We start from the raw sequence: 22,956 nt of genomic DNA, 5'->3' as shown, positions 1-22,956 counted from the left end.
ACATGTAACATTTAAAAACTGATAAAAAATGAGATGAAACACTGACAGCAATATTTTGGGTTTCTCTTAAAGAACCGTACTAAAGGTTCAATATTTTATTGCGCAAAAATAAATAACTACAGCTATTTCATGAGAGGTCATACTATAACTTCTTAAACACTAACTGTTGTACAGGATCACATGATACATTTGGTACCTATTGCCATATAAAATAACTACTTGTGCAAACCACTTTTGGCAATAGCATAATCAAATGAAATTAATTGCAAATTGACTGAATTGTGACAGTACATAAAAATCTAAATACAATATTCTTATTAATCTAACATGTCATATGTGATCACTGATTTATTTCAGTCTCTAACCAAAATAATTGCTGTTGTCAACTAATTCAGCTTATCATGATCCAACTTAGGATGTTTCAGAATGTAAATATCTTGAAATGAAAATATATCTTGAGACTCAGTTTTGGATTCAATCATGTGCAGATGTTCAATGAGAAAGTACCGACACCAAATCCACTTTCTGCCATCTGTTTTCCTTTCCATAAATTAAAGCTCCATAATGCTAGACTCTAGCTGAGTTTGGTAATGGTAAATAATTTCATGAACTTTTTCTTGCTGATGGCGCAGAAGTGAAACTTGATATTTAACAGACACAGCTAGACTGGAATCTTCCCACTGGCACATAAAAGGCATGTTCTGGAATAACTGACTCGAAATGATTCGCCCAAATCTCTACAGGTTTTAAACACCTGTTACACTGAGGATGCCTAGCATACCATTCAACTAATGCTAGAAGGTGGGTGATCTTTTGAGATTTTCCATTCTCCATTTTGATGACCACATCATGTTGCAGAAAGTCCCTGATGATAGCAGGTCTACTAGAGTCATCAAACCACTGTGTGATAACTGTTGAAGGCTATTGGTTACAAGCTGAGTCTGCTGCACAACGGTATCCTTTGTATAAAAGGTGCTTGAACTTATCACAGAAGCTGGAAACATGGATGATTCTACCACCAGCATACATGGTCTCGTAAGTCTTCTGTAGTTACATTACACAAAATCGCATCAGCTTGTGGTCAGCTTCTATACACTCCTCCTTGGTGATAACTTTTCTGCAAAGCAGTTGACAGAACAAATGCTGTCCACATTCCATAATGTCCACTGGGTATTACTCCCTTTAAAGCAAAAAAGGAGTAAATACATACCCAGTTCTTTCACTGGTCACCAGTGAATCCCTTAAATCCTTCAGAAATTTTGCTTTGGATGCACCCAATTTCAGATGGTGGCTTAACAAGACTGACACGTTTCTGTACTCTCTCCAAGTCAGATTCACTCAGAATTCCCATTTCAGTCCAAGTCTTAAGAACATGTTTGGCACTCCCAAGAGGCAAGTTATGCATGGGATCAATCAGTGCCAATCTTATAGCATCATAGTATGGAAGCTGGAACAGGACAGAGTAATGTGCTCCACTTGAAGAGGCAAATTTCTGGGCATCACTTGGTGTTTTAGCTTGGCAAACTTTCTCTGTAGCTGCTCAATGGTCTTCATTAGATTGCTTTTCCCAGATTTCTCTATCAAATCCTGAGAAATCAGGTTTATCACCAAATGATGCTCTTGGAAATTTTTTAAAGCATTTGCTGCATCCTGAAAATATAGTAAAACACCATATAAACAATGATGCCAGTGCAACAAGCATGTATTTACACACGCAACAAACATATACCTGCCAACCTTTTTTTGAGCCAAGGGTGCAAGATTTTTATCCTACAAGTGCCAGGATTTTTGATAGAGAACCTGATCATATCTGGAGATAATCCAAAGACTTCAAATGCACACCCAAACAATTCCAAACTTCCTAACATATGAAAACACAACTTTGTCTCTGGCACTTCCGTTCCAAAAATCAGAGGATGTATTAGCTCAAACTTTTCTGCTAGGTGTGAGGAATCGGTCAGCTGGTGAGGGCTGACTTGAGATTGAAGTTTTTGATTCCCAAGACATGTGAGTTGGTAGGTATACATACATAAATACAAAAAAAATAACCAAGGAGTTATTATTAAAATTGTATAAAACACTCTAGTTATAGTGCATCTTTGTGCACTTACCTTTCTTTGCAGTATGGCCAATAAAACCTCCACATTTCGAAGTTGCTGGTATATCACTTGACAAAGCTAAGATAGCAGCTCAGAACATCTCCCCAGTTCCAGAAATGTTTGTGTCTAAGATAACTCCATCCCACAAGTCAATAAGGTCATCTACTAATGGCTGCAGGAAGGAATTGATATAATGCTTAGGATCCTTTGGCTCAGGAATTATTCCAACAACAATAAGATTTTCAGGTTTGAAGCGTTCCTTTTTTGGAAGGTTCATTACAACCATGTAAATGACACAAATGGATTTAGAACCATGAAGAGTGGGTTGAAGCCAGTCAATGTTCAACATGAGAGCAAAGTTATTTGGTATAGCAAGAAAGGGCTCTCCATCCACATACTGAAACTCTTTCCAAACTCTTCCTTCAAAACAGTCTCCAAGAACATTGTCTGACAGCTGAGTGGAACAATTTCTCCACTTTTCACAGTTTTCCATGAAGTTTGGCTTGTTAATAAGGTCTTGTAATGAGTCAGTAACCTTTTTGAAGCAGTAAACCTGCCTAGGATACAAGAATGTCTTTCCTGCTCTTGACCTCATAACTTTCATCAGAAGGGAACCACATGGCCTCCTTCGGGCTTGGTGTGGGTGGCGTGGATAACTCACATGACTGCATTTTGCTGATACAACCTCACCATTTGGCCTTTGGCAAACACATTCATCAAAATTATAGAGTTTAACACTTAAGGCAAACTGCATTCTTAATTAAACTGTCCTTCTGAAGGCCAAGATTTTTTCGAATCATGTACAATGTTTCTGGGATGATCTTGGCAAAGTTAATAAGAACTTCTGCTTGCATCATCTTACCAAGACCAGATAAGAACAGCTTGAAAAACTTTAAGAGTAGAACAATAGCCCTGTCTGCAACTTTAACAATGCCTGCCACAGAAGTAAGAATAAAAGCAAAGCCCTCAGTTCTGTGCAATCACTTCCTGGTTCCTTCTGTTGACCACATTTTTTTTGCACTGTTTTCCATTTCATGAAAATACTCAAAGCTCTGTGTATTGTTCTCTACATCATCCTCCTGAAATGAAATAACAGTACATCAGAAACAATAGCAATAAATAGTACTTAAGGTTCAGTATACATGTACATCATTCTGCATGTATTTACATCACTTGTGAATAAAATGAATATCAAAATATTTCACTAAAAGAAATTTTACACATAAAAGCAGGGCAGTAGCCACACTGTAGCCTGAGGCAAGACGAGGCACTTGCCTCATCTAAATTTTTACCTAAGATAAAACAGCAAAACCTAGCTTAAGTTGGAAAAGTAATCCCCAGAAAACATTTTTCTATTGGTTTATGAGATTAAGTTACCTAAGAAGAGTGATTTAAGAGCAAAAGCCATTTTATGAGGGTCATTAAGAGAGATGGCAATGTTATGATCTGCTCTTTTTGTATTAGTTTGTCGTATGAACCAATAATATTCTATAAACTAACCAAGAGTTGCTGTTCTGATTGCATGGAGCTTTCGTTTTTCCACTGAGGACTCCTCTGGTAATATTTCATCATCTACATCATTTTCACCACCACTAGAATCTCTTTCTGAAAAGAACTGCCTGTCTTCATCATCCCAACAAGGAAGAGCACCTTCATTTTCTGAATCAGAGTCCATGTCTAACTCAAGCTCCACATTTTGACTAGAGAATCCACATGCAATATCACCATATAGTGTCTGATTCTCGTAGAAGGTACTTTTGCTCACTTTTCTTGCAGTGGTTACAGTAGAACTTGTCACCAATTCTAGGAGTGACTAACAACACAAGATGAATGTCAGATCGATCAGTATCAATGAGCTGATATACAGTGAGGCTCCTTTTACAGAGCAACATGCAATAGCATTGCTACAGGTGTACTTCCTGGGGTATAAAATAACAACCTTTACACACAAACGGATGTGTGTACCCAAGAGTCAAAAGTAAAACAAAAGCAAATAAAGAAAAATTATTATTATTAAAAAGGTCAATTTGCATCAAGCTGTTTACATATAACATTGTAAAACAACAGACTGTGTTTTTCCACATCTGAATGTCATTTTCCGCAGAGAACTGAAGTACTGTACATTTAATTGATTGGTGGACCTTATGTTGATACATAGGAAAAAGTCAGAAAAATCCTGGCCCTGCCCCAACAAAGTTTTGAATGTAATTACATAAACACAGCCCATAACAGACAGCCTGGACAGAGCTGTAAAAGTACTGTGCATGTGGCATTGTTGTTAGGGGCTGTAACCTGTAACCTGTAATACCTGTTACAGCCGAGCTTAATTGATATTACAGGTGATAGTTACTATTTAAAAAACTGTTGGTAATGCTTTCAGATGTTCCAGCAGAGATCTTTGACTCTTGTTTTTGCTGTAAAATTTTGGTTTGTGTTCAGGAGATATGTCTTAGCACTCTTACCAGTCGGTCTTTGGCGAAGGTTTAAAGCGCGCAAGTTCTACCTAAGTCTTAACTGGAGTAAAAAATGGCGCTGTTCATTTTTTTTTCGAAAATTCCGCCATTTCACGTACGTGTTGCTATGGTTTAACGTTGTCGTCCCCAGTTTCCCCCACGCGCGAGTCTCTACCATGCGCAGGGGTTTTTCAGTTCTGTCCAGCCCGCGCAGAACAAGATTCTTCCTTTTCTCAAAACGGCTTAACTTTGAACCATCGCAAATAATCAAGAGTATTATATCTTGTGCGACCCGGGCTTAAAACACTACGAGGACTGAAGAAAACTTTTCAGGAATTTCAACTATCGTCGACCTATGTTTAGAAAGATCAACCTCGTTATTAACTCAACTCACCTTTCACGTTTAATCTCTGCAAAACTGAACTTTTCACATATGTGATCATAATAGAAGCTTTCCCCAAACCAAGAAGCGCAGTTTTCACAAAATTTCCTTCTCAACTGATCCGTACTTTCACCTTTTATACTGCCTTGGTGAAGAGTGCCGACAGTCGTGCCGACAAAATGCGTGACATTTAATGAGAAAGCGCTTATTGGTTAGTCTTACTCACGTGGTTGCTCTAGAAGCAGATTATTGGCTTACGGGTCGCTCAGACGAAATAGAAGGGAAAGAAAAACGTCGCTCGACCAGTGGACGCGTTACATAAACTTCGCTGGACGGTTTTAGTTTTGACATCGATGTGGCTGCATCTTTCTTCCGGAGTGGTAATACCAGTACCACTTTGAGTCGACGACCATTCGGCTCAAGCTCATCAACCGGCGCCCGATCAAGCGCAGTTCCATCCCATCCAGAGCCTTTACGAGAAGATTCTATTAGAAATCGGGAGAACCTGCTGGTCTCAAACCGAGAAATTCGACAGTTGTTCGACACAATCAAAGAACTGGGGGATATAGTAAAGCGGCAAAATGCCAAACTAGACAGTTTGAGCGTGGAACTGGAAAACGCTTGTAAAGAAGTGGCTGAGGTGAAGACTGAACTACAGACTGTACGACACGAGCTCGATCGCCAACCTCAGTCGAGAAGGAGAATATCCACCGTGGGCCTGTTCTAAAGCAACTAAAGGTTTGTGCAAATTTTTGTTCCAGCACTGTAGCCATAGGCGTTTCCTTTTAAGCTTCGATTCTGGTATGGGAAGTATTTTAAGCTTGTGGGACAGTATTCCCTTCTTTGTGATGTTAATACCGCATGTCATATGGCTTGTTTGAAACTAAGCCGAGAATAATAAATACTCGGGGGGCGGCCTCAAAGATTGCTCCAGTGTATGAAGTTTTGAGAATGTCAGACATCATTTGCCATTAGTGCCTGAAAATCAACTTTTGCAATTTAGTTTTAAAGCTACTGAAAAAGGTTACTGCACATAGTTCAGTATAGATTGTTTTTTTCTGTAATAATTTACAAAAATGTCCTTAAGTTAAAGAAGATGTTATTGTTCTTTGAGGTTAAATAGCTAAATGAGCATTTAATCATTTTTCTCATGATTTAGAGTCAGACTATCAAAAGTTTGATTGGGTGTTTCGACAGCTACACTGCTAGTCTTCTTCATCAGGTGATGAATTCAAATGTTTATGTGTTGCTATATGTAGCACCTTGGTGTTTTGTCATTGGTACATTTTGGCCCTCCATCATTGGGATATTTTGATCCTCATTATTATTCCAACCAGCAGATGTTGTTCTCCCGTAGGTCAGCTTTTTTACTGACTAGCTGTTATGCTTTTTGATTGTGAGCATCCATGCTTAAGGAATTTAAATTCTGCTATCATTATTGATGAAGAAGCCATCCACATTAAACTTTACCCTAATAACATCAATAGAGAGAGTGGGATCAAAATTTCTGAAGTGTGGATGGATACAGTTAAAAAGCATCACAGCCAGTCAGTAACAAAGCGGACCTATGAGGGAATAACATCTGCTAGTTGGAATAATAACGAGGATTGAAATGCACCAAGGACAGAGTACTACATTGTACCAATGACAAAACACCAAAGTACTACATATAGCAACATGTAAACATTCAAACTTGCTGCCTGACAAAGACTAGCAGTGTAGCAGTAGGAAACATTGCTGTCAAACTTTTGATAGCCTGACTCTATGTCATGAGACAAATGATTAAACATTTATTTCTTTATTTGTCCCTAAGTTGTTTGTTTTTGTAAACAAAACATCCTGTATTCTGGCTAGAAATTTTAGAAAACCACACAATTGTAAGCATAATTTGTCACCCATGGTATTAGTAGAATTTGAGCTTAACTCCCTTATTTCACCTTTGATTCCACATACACTGTTCGTATAAGAAACGTTAATGTTCTTATAATTAATTTTGTTTGAATTTAAGGGTGATATGCACTTGTTGCACAACAAACAAGAAGTTAAACTTTAGTTTTGTGGAAGTGAAGGGTGAGTAAAAGATATCTATTCAGGATATTAAGAGTTCGTCTGTGGAATGTTTTGGAAATGCACCTATCATCAGCCATCTCCTGGAGGGGGGAACCTTGGGTAAGGGAGGGGACCTTGCTTAAAGTGCTTAATTTCCCTTTCTAGGTGGGGACAAAGGACAACCAAAGTTAAGAGATTGTCCCTCCTAGAGGGGTGGCACATTTCAAAGCAAGAAGCCACATTAAAATTTGCAGGACAAATTAAAGCTTTGCTTACTTGTGACTGAAAAGCAATACTTTCACAAGACAAAAAAAGATTTTACACAATGCTTAATAGTCCGCCATTTTGATCCAAGCAAACCGCGAGGAGATAGAGAAGCCTGTGTTCTTCTGTATTGTGGTCTTTTCTCTCATTTAAAACAACTTGAAGTGACTTGTTTCCGGCTCTCTGCAAAGTCCCCTGATTTTTTGCGATTGGCTGGCAAATGGGGAAGACAGGATTTTCTTTGTCTGTGATTTTCCCTCAAGCATTTTCCTACAAGCAAACTTTGTTGGCCTTGTGAATATCTTATTTTAGTCAAGATGCTGAGCAATTGGCCTTGTTTACTTTTTACATCTTCACAGATCTTGACAAAGTCTCAGTTCATAAACACACAAAAATTTTATCACCTTCCAAACAAGCTTGGTCACTAACTTAAACCTATATTTAGTTTTGTTCATCTTTATGCACCTTTCTAACAAAGCATTACTGCTATAAAATTCCTTTGTAGCATTGATACTGCCCAAAACAGTGCTGTTTGAGGATTTCTTTGTAAGGAACTGGAAAAGGAGAACAATGACTATGAAAAGTCAACTATCAAGTGTAAGTGATGTGTTCATATGATTTTCTCTTTAAAGTACATACATAAATGTGCTACTAGAGTGTGCTTGCAATTTACTTTTCTAGTCCAACAAAATGTGGTCACCTTGTAAGAAATTTTTTAAACTTTTGTTTAATTCATCTGAAAGTTTGTTGTCTAGAGTACCCTAAAACAGAGCTTTTCGAGGTGTGTAACCCGTCTTGTGCCTGCCTTTAGTAGAAGACCCCTATTGTTCCTGTTGAATGAAACTTAACTTCGAAGAGACACATTTGATGCATATCAAACAATTTAATAGGTTGAATTTGAAAATGACCTAACCTGACTTTCTCATCGAATGTTGATGTAAGGTTGCCATTTACTTGAGAGAACGAATGGATAAATTTGAGAAAAGTAGCTTTCAATGTTAGGACAAGATTCCCATCAAAGACTTTTTCATGAATTTGGGTAATAAATAAATAATAAGCAATTAACCTAATACTATTTTTATGTACCAGGTGCTGTGTCAAGATATTATGAAACGAAAAGACAACAATACCTTGACAATCCACCTGACAGAAGAGATAAAGCAGAAAAGACTGCTCTGCAATAAATTGATGCAAATTTCATGAGTGGCAAGGAGAATGGTGAGGGCAGTCCAGAGGATGTGTGGGTTGTGAGGTCACCACTGTGGCGTAGTCCACAGCAATCTCCTCTCTTAAAGAGACTTCAGGAGAAAATTGACAAACAGCCATCTTCCTCCTGAAGCTCAAATCCACAAAATACAAGAGAAGGAGAGCCATCCACACAAAGTCTACCAACTTCCTCACCTGCATGGGTACTCCTTCCTGGTGATAGACAGAGCCCTGAGAGGTCTCCTTCTCAAAATAGGATTCCTCCCTCCCCACAGTCCCCACAACATTGCAGTGGTGATGAAAGCTATGGGGAACCCTTGCATATGTTGGACACCAGCCCTGTCATAATCCGGAGGAAGCCAAACAGACAGCTACAGTCACTGCGGGACTAAATTAATGCCTAAGTGTTCTTTATTTACATAACTTGTATGTTTTGCCTTCTGTTTTTAATTCAGTTCATTTGACAGAATGGCAAGGTGGTTTATGGGTATTAGGGTGAATGGTTCCTTTTTAACCCTGACTCACGAAATGTTTTTTTTTTTTGCATATTGCATTAGCTGGTTTCACAAATTGAAAAATTAACAAATGATGCCACTTTCTCTCTCTCTCTCATCTTGATTGGAACATAATCTGCCAGCTATTGCAAACAGTTCAAAAATCTGTGGGAAGAATCCTTAAATAACATAGAATTTTGTGGCGATCAACTCCATTTATTATTGAAGTAATATTAGATGTACTGAAGACATTTGTAAAGAATGCTACAGTTTTGGATATGCCACAATTAATTTTATTGGAATGATTTCAAACAAGCTTCTTGAATTATTGTGCTCTTCAAAGAACTTTTATGTTAAAGAATTGGCTTTAAAAAGGCACTATCCAGCTCAGTAAATAACCAGGGCCCACTAAGTTGTTAAGATGGTATGACTTGCTTAGAATTTATTGTTGTTTTTGATAAAATTTTATTACTCTCTAATATTAGAGTATAGACATTTCTTTTTGTTATTCTTGTCTTCATATCTGACTGATGAAAAAATGTCTTTTCATCATACTAAAATTATTGTCGTGGTATAATGATTTATGTAAATATTGAAAATGTTGCTTTCATCCATGTCAAGCATTAAGCACTTTTAGCTTAGTATATTTAATTATTACACACAATCTAAATTTTTTCCCTTTTTGTGCATAAGGTTAGACTTAGTTGTTAGTCATCACATGATGAAATAGATTCTGTAAATTGGCCATTTTGAGTATTATTTATTAGATATTAAAATAATTTATTGTTTTATAGAGTAAAGGTTCTGAGAAAAATACACTAGTAAGAGGGTGCAGAATTATCGGGAGAATTCGTTGCTTTTTCCAAGAAACCTGATAGTATGTAGTGTGGATCAAGAATGCCGAGTGAAATTTCTCGTACCTTGGAATATCAAAATCTAGAATACGAATCTATTCTTCAAGTATCGAGAAATTTCGGGTTCTTGAATATCAAGCCATTCTCATAGTAACGTGGAAAACCGGCTTCTAGAATACAGACCGATTCGTCTAGTACCGTGGAATTTCGGGTTCTTGAATATTACGCGATTCTCGTATTACCGTGGAAAATCGGGTTCTAGAATACAGATCGATTCGTCTGGTACCGTAGAATTTCGGGACAAGAAAACTTAGTGAAACTGTTCTCACGGTGGAAAAGACAATTTTTAGAAAGACACGAAAGAAAGACACAATTTGACTGACCGCGCGCTCGTATACGGTACGCCATTATTTGCGGCAAATCTGAAAGTATAAGGAAATTTCCAGGTCTCCACAGGCCGCGTTTCAATGACGTATCCTGACATCGGATTTTCCATGCGACGGCTTAAGTCCGAATTGGAACGAATCAAGTTCCTGACACTCGGTGGACACATCGCATGTCTTGGAACACGGTACGTCCGGATATGTCCGTGTTCTCGAAGAATACGGGTCTGTATCGTGTGGTTTCAGCACCGCGATACGCCCTATCTCACACTAATGTTGGTATTAGCCATACCCAGCTACCGAAACGTACTCGTAGTATTTACGAAAAGCTAAACGTAACGATCGGTACTCCTGTCTAATTCCCTGCTTTTAGTTTATCTAATCGAATATCCATCGCGGGGAATTATTATTTTCACAAGTCTCGTTATCATTGTGTTGATCGTTTTATAATGGTCGCAATAATGTATCACATCACATCCGACAAACTCTGTAGCCTCATGCAATGCACGTATATGGCGACGAACGAAATTACGAATCTCGCCGCTACCGTCACACCGCCGATGAATTGTTAAACCGTTTTTTTTTTACCCTTTACGGTTGCTAATTTACGTTTTCAACCCAGTTGTTTACACTAAATTACCTGCTATACTCTCCCACTGACGCAGCACCACAGTTTCTTTAGAAACTTACCCCTTTATAAGAAATCTGGGGGCATGCTCTTACAGAACATTTTTAAATCTAGGGTTTCGGAAATGCCATTTCCCGCGTTTTTTTTTTTTTTCGCAATTTAGGCAAATAAATTAAAATGATTTTGTTGGTGTTTTAGTTTCCCCACCTCCAGTATTATCGGTAAATAAGGCACAATTTTACGGCTGGCTGCGGAAAATATTACATACATTTGTACACCGGTATCAAGCAGCTATGTGGCACCGTTCGAAAAGGCCACTTCTGGGCATGTTTAAAAACTAACTTCCCGTATGGTAACCCAGACTGGGCCGCAAACCAGTCGTAACACGAGAAAATTGTCCTTACTCTTCTCTGCCAACGTCTGTCTATTCCACACATTCTTAATTATTAGTTCATTATTTTTCCCTTTCATACTTCTTTTGGTATCTTAATTAACTACCCTACCCTCCACCCTCATGAAAACAAATTAACGTCGCCTGACTCATGAAGTGGTCTACACTTCATATCAGTTCGTATGGTAAAGCCTCATGTATTATAACAATAGGTGATTGGAAGATACAGAGGGAGTAGAGAGGAATTTTTAAAGTGTTCAGTGGACTGTTTTCAATGCTTCGAATAGAAAACCCTCAAAGTCATTTTGTTCTACAATATAGCTCGTTTTCTTATTGCAACTGCAAAGGAGGCATTGCTTTATTGACGCTTACAGTCTGTTTACAAGCATTTTCTGTGTTTCTTGACCTTCCTTAACTGGTGTAACGTACTAAATGATGTGATTAAATGATTTTTTGTTAGGCGGTTGGACAACAATCAGTTGAAGGGATTACCATCAGACATTTTTAGCAAAAACACCTTGTTATCGGACTTGTAAGTTTATACTCTTCTTTATTTTTGCAAAAGACGCCTTAAATCCAAATCTACCGAACATACAATAATGCCTTATCTCCAAGTGACCTAGATGCCTTCTTTCCTCTAATGCTATGCACAGTACCCTTGTTCCTACCTCCCCCTATGTGCCACTCCTCGTCTCCCGAAATGTTAATTTCTCTTTAAAAAATGAGCAGCCCTAGTAATAGATCTTTTTAGCTGTGTGATCACGTAGTTTGCAGTAGGTAAACAAGGATTCGAAATGGCTACTCAAGTACGTACCGAAATTACGTTGCCGAAATTATTATATTTACGAAGAAAATAACCACTCTAATGACTGCGCTAATATAGAAATGGGTGAAAATTGACGTAAAATCCTTTTTCATACAAAAGTTGAGATTGTTAAAAACAATCTTACGAGCATACGATCTTTAAAGTTTAAAAAAATACATGAGGCCGGCACAAAAGAGAGGCAAATATATTAAACAAAATCCAACCTTGAAAATAGGCAGTTCAATGCGTGGGTGCTGTCGCATCTTATCCTAAGAAAGCGGCATTAACACTTGGACTTCGAAATGTCCTTTAAGACATGCATTGGTTTCGGAAAATTCGTTCCGTGATAGATTGTCCACAAAGAAAAAAAAAAGGTAAACAGATTTGTTAAAGGAATCATTCGAGGATGGAATTTCCCCCGTAGACCCTTCCCTCTTTCTTAACTAGCCTAATTTTCAGGTTAAGAATATCCGTGCAATTCGGTGCTTAGGTCTGTGTTTCAGTTTTCTTCTGATTATTATCCTTTGAATTATGGGATGAAAAAACAAAACAAAACAAAACAAGAAAAAAAAAAGAAATAGAAAAAAAGAAAAACAATCAGCCCAGTGACACCTGTTATTTGATTAAAACACGAGAGCCTAGTTTGAATAAGCAGTCAAAGCACTTGAACTGAGCGCAACAATTGAATGTGAGGTTTAGAAATGTGTCATGCACCTTTAATTTATCTCCAAGCGTCTATGAATCAGTATTAGAGTATGCCATAAATTTACAAACTTGATTAATCCGAACAAATTGTTTGAGAGGCCAGGAGGGGGTACTTATCCCATCAACCAATCCTTCCTAAATCCAGATCCAATATTCGAGCGTCTCTGAATCATCTTACCTCAAGCTCAGTAGCAACAAAGTACCACTGGTAAAGACCTAAATATATGACTCACTGACTCCCACGAATTTGTAAAGTTTTTATAGAGATATCCGGGACTCTCTAACCGTAATTGAATTTAACTACTGCTGGCTATATTTCTAATAAAGTGGATACAGGGATACAAGCAACATGAGACCTGTGAGGAAGCCTCATTTCTTGAAAAATAATATTCCATGAGGGAATATATATCTGAAGCAGAACACGGAACTTCCTAAATTACTGTAGCGCTCGATAAGGTGCATTTGAACTAAACCAACGGCACCCAGAAATTTGTTAGTGATCGTAAAATAGAAATCCTGATAATGATTTGTAATAGGAAACAAAACCGGCCATTGGGAGAACACTTTTCTCCCTGCAGATATCCATTACATTCAGCGCTTAAATTAAGGTAGTTTTCATTATGTCCTTTTTCAAGCCTTTTGGGTGTGATATATTTTTCAAATTTGTTAGGGGCGGCAGGAATATTCAGTAGATGATAAGTGTGTACAGCATTGAATCAAAGAGATTGTTTCTTTTTAGAGAGATTTTGAGGTTATAAATGTAAAGAATGGTTTATGTTTTGAAAAGTGTAAGATGTATTATGAAATAGAATATGAAAGTAGCCTCATACAAAACTTTTAACAAAAAATTTTTTCTGAATTCCGTTATGAACGATTTTGAATTGGTGATTTTCCTCAACAAATTGAAGTTGACTACTAAAACAAGACTTTCACGTGAAATGAGAAGAAAGGAAACAAATGGCTTGGATAAAATCCAATGCAAATCCAGAACCGAAAGGCACAAAACCTGTCTGAAAGGAAAGAATACATAGTCGAGCGCGACAAAGGATCGTGGTTTGCCCAACTTTCAATGATTTGCGGAGCTAGAACATGTTTAATTTTCCCTTGGTTTTAGCCTTACCCTACCATCGAAACGTACTGGAAGTATATTCGACTGACCAGTGAGATAATATAGCACAAAGAGATGATTTTAAGTGCCGCTCTCACTAAGAGCGGTCCTCTCGACTTCCCGTTAGAAAAAAGTTTTCTTTTATTTTTTTTCCCATGAAAAGGGTTTAGGACGCATGTTTCAAGAATACTCTAGTTGTTCTCCAATTCTCTCTTTTTGCGTCGCCACAAGTCAAAAATGATTTTTGACCAGACCACCCCTGTGAACAGCGATCGAAAGTGTAAAATGTCAAAGATTTTGTCCAGCGCGCAGCGACTACAACAATGTAGCTCTGGGAACTCTATCTTGCTACAAGTTACAAGATGAATTCAGTTAGTTCACAGACAAAATATGGAAACTTCAGCTGAAATATTTTACATACCAGCGTGATCGGAGGAGACCCTTCTCTTCGACCTTAATTTGCATATTAAAAATTCACTACTTTGTACGAAAGAATTCTCAAAATACAGGCGTTAATTGGGCTTGAAAAACATATCAGTGCATTGTTTATACACCAATGAGGTCACGGATTGCCTTAAACCCGCGGGTAGATCTATAGCTTCCATCCACCAACTTCTTAAAAACAACGCAAATCCATGTGTTTGCTCAATTGCGCTCGTGTCAAAGATCATTTGCATGATTCTGAAAATTGACCAATATCTCCTTTTAACCGTTCAAACTTCGTTCGTTTATCTTCTACATTGAAGATTTTAGGTTAATAGCAACTGAATGGAGAATAGACGCCGAGTTGTCCTAAAACGTTGCGGAAACGTGATCGGTCGTAACGCTTGCAAATTTGACACGAAAATAATTCTGATGCCTCTTTGAAAAGAAACAATAGCTTGAACAGTAGATATCGCAAGATCTTTGGCCATGTTACAAAAGAATGCTCAATGCACTAGAAGTGCACACATCGAGTTCTGATTGCAATTGGATAGTCTGTTTAACAAATGCAGACGTACAGTAATTTTAATCTTTACCAAATTATGCGGGTATCAGCGGCCATCCCGAGGGGTCGACCCCCGGGCACCCAGGGGCATTTGTCACAGCTGCCGTGACAAATACATGCTAAAGCCCCTCGGGTAGGGCAAAAAATTGGGAAAAATACCCCCACCCCTGGAGCAACCTGGGCAACATATAGTCGGTGTTGCCTGTTCCTCGATGCAAAAGTACGAGTGATCATGGTTTACTGAAGCCACATCAGCACTAAAATCCACACAAGTCTCTATGGAGTCCTCAAATTCGAGCTTTCTGGGGAAAACTTTCTTGGCTTGCGGTTGTTCATCACACTGTCTCTTCCTATCGGCAAGACGCTTCGAATGCGAACTAACCGTATGAAATTGAAATCTCGATGTCGCTTTCCTTAAAATGCAATGAACAGATTCTTGGATCGCCGAGTGTCTTGAATTTTTTATCCGCTCGCTTACAGAAAACCTCCCACTTCTTACGCTCATTGGGCCTTGTAGGAAAGCAAAAATAACTGAGATCAGGTCGTTTCTTAATCCCATTACGGCACAGAGCAACAGCACAATACTTGACCATGGTACACAGGAAAATAAACTGCAAAGGACAAATAAAAGACGCCACGATTTCCCGATTTGTCAAACGCACATAGCTTTCCTTGCAGTGTTTGTTTTTATTTAATACCTCGAGGGCTAGAAGAACATCGAGCGAGCGAGCTTGCTTGTCCTGTGGCGAAAACCGCTGAACGTTGAGACAGCGACTTTTCGATCTGGCTTCTTTTTTATGGACTATCGCTTTTGATAAGGCCGAACCAACACTTGAACAAGGATATTTTATCAAATCGCTCAGTTCAGGAAAAATCGTTCGTTACATACATTACAGGGAACTTCTGATTGAACTTTTCGAATTCAATCACAAAAAGGGCAAAATCACGAAAATTGTCTAAGCTATTTCAAATGCTCTTTGCATAAACTCGTATTGTTTGTGTTTTCACCTTATTTCATAATGGTAAGGAAAAGCCCATTTAAGAAACTCGAATATCATGTTATTTCCCATGCCGACATTGAAATCTTTCCTGTGGAAAATAATAGATTGACGAATGTGTTACTTACGGATGGATGTCTTAAAAGACATTTGCGCCTGATAAGCGAAACTAATTAATGGAGTTGACAGATTTACCTGAAAATATAAATACGTTGCTGTACTATGAGCAACATGGACTCTTACCAAAAACATTTCTTGTCACTTGAAGATATTGATGATAATGATAATACGTTTATATCAGTAATGCGGCTGAAGACTAACTATCGTCATTTGTTGACAGGATCTTGGACAACAACCAGTTGGAGAATTTGCCAAAAGACATATTTATGAACAATATCGACCTAAGAAGTCTGTAAGTCAACAGTGAAGGCCATTCTTTCTAATTTTAATCACGCAGGCCATGTACAGGGACGATGAGCAGGGACAGGGACTTACAAGGATAATTGTGACAGTTACAACATTGCTATGATCAGACATATTCACCAAAGTCACAAAGTGTATCATTGTTTTAAAAAATATCAGTAGCTAAGGCTAGGCTTTTTAGTCATCAATCAGACAAACTTTATGATGTATCCACTCAGGCCATTAGTTCTAAGACTAATTAGCCTCCGAGCATTAGGGTGGAAGGAAGGGGCGGGGGGGAAGGTTGGGTAGCTACTGGAGGGTTACATCTTCCATGCTAGGAAAAGGGAGTTCGTCCGCTCGCGCTTGATTCTAAATCTTGGATAAGTTCGTTACAGAAAATAAACAAGTAAACTGAATAGGCAATAATTATTTTGGATACTTTCTAAATTAACTAACTTTCTATGCAAAGCCTTAATTGTGTCTAACGTTTGCATAACCTTCTTGGATTCTCCCAGCTTCCCTTCGTGTTTAGATGAGAATATATAAACACGGAAAAAGCTCTCTGCCGTTCAAATATAGAATTGACGGAATCCACGAGATTTGGTCCGAACGTTGCTAGAACAATGAAGGAAAAAAAACGATGTTGGCCTTTTTTTTTTCTTTTCCGCCGCAAATATTCTATCGACAGCCTAGGAACGCATCTGGTTTGCAAATGTTTCGGTGCTTAAACTCGGCAGCTCAATCTAAAGAAAATTAAGAGCTAATGTCAACGTGCATCAGACAAACAGCGGCAAGTCACCCAAAATTTGCTTTCACTCCTACTTTCATGTTTGGTAGCCCAATATGTCCTAATGATTGTGGTGTAGGTTTTTTTGTGGAAATATGTTTTAGTTTTCGAGAAATAATTTTTCTAGTTTTACCGCTCAAATACGCAAATTTTCACCATGAATATTACGAATTTACTTGACCTTCGGTATTTCTGTCAACATAATCCTTTGTTTTATTATCTAAACTTAATCCTCTGTCATTACTGAAGCTGGCAAAGAATTAATTAGGTTTTGGTGAATATTTTTGTCCGACATACTTTTCCCATGTCGAAAAGTAGCATCAAAACAAAGACAGTTTTAACAATGACCGATATGACAGAATCTACTGAGTTTCCAGATTTAAAACACAAAAGCATGGTTATAAAGTTACTGTAAAAACTGAAGGAGTGAACAAAATCATTAAATATCTAATATACTTTTTTTTTATTAACTGACAGTCTATTTACCAAACTTTATTCCTTTTATTCCTATTTCTTTGACTGTCGTCACCTAACCTGTTTGTTAATGCATTATTCTGGGCAGATAGATGATTTTCTAGTCTGCGTTTTATGACCCCTTTAGGCTCCCCATAATTAGTAAAGTTTATATGCTAAGATTAGCCACATTTAAAATAACTTAGAAGGCAGTTTTGTTGAACAATGTCTAACTCTGTTCAATTAACTGACCCATAATTTTTTGTGTGAAATGATAGACTAATTGTGCCATCTTTGTGTTTTCAAAACAAGTTTTCTCAAGTCTGTGAATAAGAGTCCTTCTCTTTCCTCTACATTTTGTATTAATGCGAGCGGCTATCTGATTCCATTGCTTACTAAAAAATGGCGAGTCAAACTTTCTTTGTAAAACGGGCACAAGAAAGCCTAATTTTCCGCTGTCCAACCGGTGGAAACCTTTAGTTTGCAACTTTTAGTTGCACCTTACCATCTCGTAAGAATGAGTAATTGCATTTTGAAACTTGATAATGAACGACTACGAAGCGTTTGCTTGTTCCTTTGCGCGTGTAAACATGTTGTAGTGTAAATGACCTAACTATGGAAACCAAAAGCAAGTGAATACACGCACAGGGTCCAGAGGAGTTTGAAAATTTAAGTTCGCTGAGTTTGCGAGCTAGAAAAGACTCGATAGTACCTTCGACCATGTTAATTTTAATTATCCTCAAGTTAAATTTGCGTTGCGCAAGGTATATACCGCAGTGCTAAAGACGAAGAGCTCGTAAGAAACTAAGATCCGCGTACAATTGTAGGTTGTTTCACGGCTGGTGAGCGCGTACGATTTTTATTCACAACGAGTGAATAAAATTCGCACAAGTGAACTAACCGTGAAATAACTTATTTATCATATACGTTCCTGGATTTATAAGCGAACAGAACTCAAAGATAAACGTATCTTTATTTTCCTTCAAAGGAAAACAACGCGCGGTCAAGCCCTCACAGTTCGAGAGTTGCACTGAAATGGCTTCCTTGTAAAATACTTTACATTTAAATTATCGAGCAAAAATGCCGTTAAAATGCAGAGCTAGTAAGAATGAAATAAGACATCCTGAAAATATGTCGAAAAACCCGAGACTTCATTTTTTGTTGCTTATGAGGACCCGCATGCTTGAATTGACAAACACCAGTAAGAATCCGAATCAAGAGGTTTGATTCTTTTGTAAGTTTTGTTAGGGTTTTCGTCTCACACTGAAAGTGTGGGCGATTGATTTAAAGTGTTTATTGCCACACCTATATGTGTTCCGCTTAGAACAGCACCCGAAGAAAAGAGAAACGGGCTGCTGTGCTGCTTGCTTGCTTTGCTGAGAAAAAGTTGGACGAAATGTTGGATAAGTGAGTTCGTCAAACTCGCGCTTTCTTTTATCCGGAATAGAAGAGCCAGACTGGGGAGTTATTTCTCTCGAACTCATTCCAGTGAGAGTGTGACTCATATTCAACTGTTGTTTCTGTGAGACGGTAGAGTACCGAGTGATACTTTGAACGTTTTTGTGTCCTGACAGTTGCATAATAGCAGTTGGCGGTACGTCGTTGTTGCCAGATTTTACATTGAGTACTGTCAAAGTAAACGGTGCATTGTAACGATAGGATTTTTAGTTATCGAGTTCTTTCATGCTTGCGCATAAAAAAAATACAATATTCAACGTAGAAAGCTTAGTTCAGCAAAGCGTAAACGTCACCAGTTCTCCTTCAGCCACCCGTAAACAGTTGTTATTAGTGTTGAACTGTAACAGCCACCTGTCATGTCCTTTTGTGTAACTGTTATCCACCGGAACTCTTTAAAGTAATTAATGTTGTAAAAGGCGAAATTCCTACTTAGCCAATAGTGTAGTAGATTACATGATCCTTTAGATTATTCATGGCATTACGTTATCCCTGTACGTTAGGTTGAAATAGGACTGTTCTGTAAAGCTTAGCGGTGAGAGAAAGTAGGAGAAAAGAAAAGAGAAGAGAAGAGAGAGAAGAACGGGGTTGAACCAGCCCTGGCCAGGTCCGTTCTGGTCAAAGTTTTAGTAGAGCTTGCAGAATAAATCTACGTTGGAGCCAACCCTGTTGTTATTAGTCATTCTCTCAAGGATAGTCAGCAGCCGTAATAGATTCCGGTTACCTTCCCGCAGCCAGCGAGTGTCCCCAAGGAAAGCCTTTACCCAGAAAGAGTTTTTAAGAGTTGTCCCCGTCCGTCCGTTCATTTGTGAAGGCAAAAACCTGTTTTCACAGCATCGTTGGTTTCCATTTCCGCGGGTCGCTTTTCGCTGGTTGTTCGGCACAGAAAACATTTTCGGTGCAATGGCTCTTACATTCCATTGATCGTTTCTTGAACGAGTTTTGGTTTGGTAAATTAAAATGGATTATGTTGTTGAGCCATACCGTGTTTAAAAGCGCTTCTGCAGTGGAACTTCCCAAGAGATCCTTTTCGAACAGAACTTGAATATCTTCCTCACTTAAAGCAGCAGAAGCATTCGGCTTGTTGCCCATACCTTTCCGTTTTTAGATCCCTTTGCTTTGACTTAGGCGCTTTCCGAGTTTGCACGAACTGGACGTTTTTCATAAGGCAAAGTCCATAGTATACTTTTCTTCGATTGGCGCTGAAAACTGGCGAAGAAAGTCCTTAGGGAATTAGGCTCGTATTCCTCGTTGTGTTCTTTTTTGCGAACCGTTAAAAGGACCTCGCTGAGAAACTTGTTCAGCTTGAGGAGTCATTCGTCCATTCGTCTCGTCTTGCCCGTTCAAAACAAGAAATTTAGGAACAGAGCAACGTCGTGTTTTTTGTTTGGTGTTTTGTTTTGGGTGTTTTTCGTCATAAGGCAAAGTCCATATTTTTTTTTTCTTCAAATGGTGCTCAAAGCTAGCGAAAAATTCCCTTAAGGAATTAGGCTCGTATTCCTAGTTGTCTTCTTTTCTGCGAACCGTTATAAAGAACTAAACTTGTTCAGCGCTTGAGGGGTCATTCGTTCGTTTCCCTCGTCTTGCCTTTGAAAACAAGAAATTCATGGAACAGAGTAACATATTGTTTAGTCTTTTTCTTAGTGTTCTCATTTTCTGTCCGTCCATGAACTCTTCTACTGATAAATCTAGGCTCTGAAAACTGTTAATCTGATTTTAAGCCATCTTTCTTAATAAAAAAAAAGTGTGCCTAAGCTCTTAGAAATGTGCAATTTGTCGGTCAAGAGGAGCGGCGAGCAAGCGACACGGTTTTTTCACTAGTGAAAATAATGATAATCGTATGACCAATCAGCTGGCGTCTCTAGCGCGAAGAAACTATTTTTGTCTCGATGAATTTTCGCGCGTAAATCTCGGTATGTATATAATAATGAATAATGTGCGGCTTCGCTCGGAAAGCTTCGTTTTGCGCCGGCTAACTAGCGGTTATTTATTTTAAAATTGCCGACTTGCATAGAGTGACAAACAGCGACCGAGTCGTTAGCGGGACATTGAGCCGGTAATCTGTTGCTAAAGGATTGATAGGGCTTATTAACTGCGTGAAGCGATAAGGATTTATGTTTCACGCGCTAGGATTAATTTTTAAAACAGTAATTCATGTGTTCAAACTGAGCTGAGCTGAGAACACGTCGTGCTCACTGAATTCCTCGTGAAAATCCTGAGGGAAAGTGATTTGTCGTGAGTGTTTCCTCTTTTATTACAACTTTCGAAAAGGACAGGAGATCTTCATTTTCACTTATATTCTGTTAGTAACATACTTGACAAACACAAGTGACAAATTAAGCTGGGTTGTAAAAGATAAGTTAGCGTGTTGAGGAAGCAAAGGAACTTAGCGTGTTAAAAAAAAAAAAAATCTAGCGAGTTCTAGATTCAAAGCTCTACCGCGCTGGCCAGATATGAAAAATGACTACCATCACGCTTTCCAGAATCAATTGTTTTTATGTACATATATGCACGGTAAGCGTGTTATGCAACTGGCGCGCGAGCGTGTTATAACGTGCCGTGTGCGTGCGTTCACCTTGTTCCCTGAAATCCGTGGAGTGTCACAAATAATAATTCAGATACTGATTTTTGATAGGAAACAAAACCAGGCAATGGGGAAAAAAGTTTTTCTCCGTGCTGATATCCATTATTTCGAGCGCTTAAATTAGGTTTGTGTCCATTGTGTCCTTTTTCCAAGCCTTTTGGGTGTAAAATATTTTGAAAGTCTCTGAGGGGTGGCTGGAATATTTAGGAAATGACAAATGTGTACATCATTGAACCAGATAAATAGCTTTGCTTTTAGAGAGAGGATTCTTGCGTTCATAAATGTAAAGAAAGTTTTATGAACAGAAAAGTGTAAGATCTGATGTAAAATGGAATATGAAAGTAGCCCCAAACAAAGATTTTATAACAAAAAGTTTCTCTGAATCTCGTTGTGAATGACTGCATCGGCGATTTTTTTTCAATAAATTAAAGTTTATTACCTGAACAAGCCATTAGTAAATGTAACATGCAGTCGAGTTATTAAGAAAAAACAGAATCTACAGAGCTTCAAGCTTTTAAATGACAAAAGGATGGTTATAAAGTTACTGTAGTAGTTTATGACAGTAAACGGTGGCAAGTAGGCACACCATGTGTATTTCATAGTCGCTAGCAAGTAAATTTTGCCGGACTTTGAGTTCGTCTCAAGATGGAACAACACAAATACAGAGGTAAATATTTACAGTAACTTTATAACTATCCTTTTGTCTTTTAAAAGCTAGAAGCTTAGTAGATTCTGTCATGTCGGTCATTGTTAAAACTGTCTTTGTTTTGATGCTACTTTTCGACATGGGAAAAGTGTGTCGGACAAATTAAGTATTTACCAAAAAAATAGATATTTCTTTGCCAGCTTCAGCAATGACAGAGGATTAAGTTTTGAGGATAAAACAAAGGATTATGTTGACATAAATACCGGAGGTAAAGTAAATTCATGACACGAGGTCACACAACTCGGGTAATATTCACGGTGAAAATTTGCATGTTTGAGTGGTCGAACGAGAAAAGTCATTTCTCGAAAACTAAAAGGACATATTGGGCTACAACATATGAAAGTAGGAGTGAAAACGAATTTTGAGCTACTGACACCCTCTCTTAGTTGGATTGCTGGAAAATTCTGACACACTTCAGCGTTTGATTCTTTGTGATGACTTTTTGCAAATACATTTCATCAGAGGCCATGTTTCGTACTCAATTAAATGATGTTCATTTTATTGTACTTGCCTCCTTCGTCTCACGAGAGGAAATGACAGTTGATAAACAACTGTCAGAAGCTTTTCCGCTTGCGGATGATATAAAGCCCGGTTACTGAGCAAAGACAAAAGAAATAGCAATCTTTTCTTTCTTGCTGTGGATTCAAGGCATTTTGTAAGAGCATAGGCTTAAAGCAACAAGATAAATCAAGCAAAAAATGACGCTTAAATTATAAAGTGACACATTATGAGCGTAAAAATTACTTGAGTCTTTCCTTT

General features: G+C 38.2%; 1 long non-coding RNA gene and 3 pseudogenes across 1 annotated transcript; 1 reads left to right on the top strand and 3 right to left on the bottom strand.

The window, feature by feature from the left end:
- The window catches only part of LOC136281022 (uncharacterized), a 214,887-nt pseudogene extending 211,394 nt beyond the window's left edge, over positions 1-3,493 (bottom strand).
- On the bottom strand, positions 568-1,208 carry LOC136280771 (uncharacterized; annotated as a pseudogene).
- LOC136281021 (uncharacterized) lies at positions 1,041-5,090 on the bottom strand (annotated as a pseudogene).
- Positions 5,091-5,217: 127 nt separating this feature from the next.
- LOC131786468 (uncharacterized) lies at positions 5,218-9,774 on the top strand. Its single transcript, XR_009340377.2, has 4 exons — positions 5,218-5,672; positions 6,943-7,004; positions 7,753-7,844; positions 8,337-9,774. It is a non-coding gene; the product is annotated as an uncharacterized lncRNA (long non-coding RNA).
- Positions 9,775-22,956: the final 13,182 nt, after the last annotated feature.

This window comes from Pocillopora verrucosa, chromosome 5 (genome assembly GCF_036669915.1).
Source record: "Pocillopora verrucosa isolate sample1 chromosome 5, ASM3666991v2, whole genome shotgun sequence".
Lineage (NCBI taxonomy): Eukaryota > Metazoa > Cnidaria > Anthozoa > Scleractinia > Pocilloporidae > Pocillopora > Pocillopora verrucosa.
Note: the sequence above shows the minus strand (reverse complement) of the source record. Positions and strands in the feature narration are given on the sequence as shown.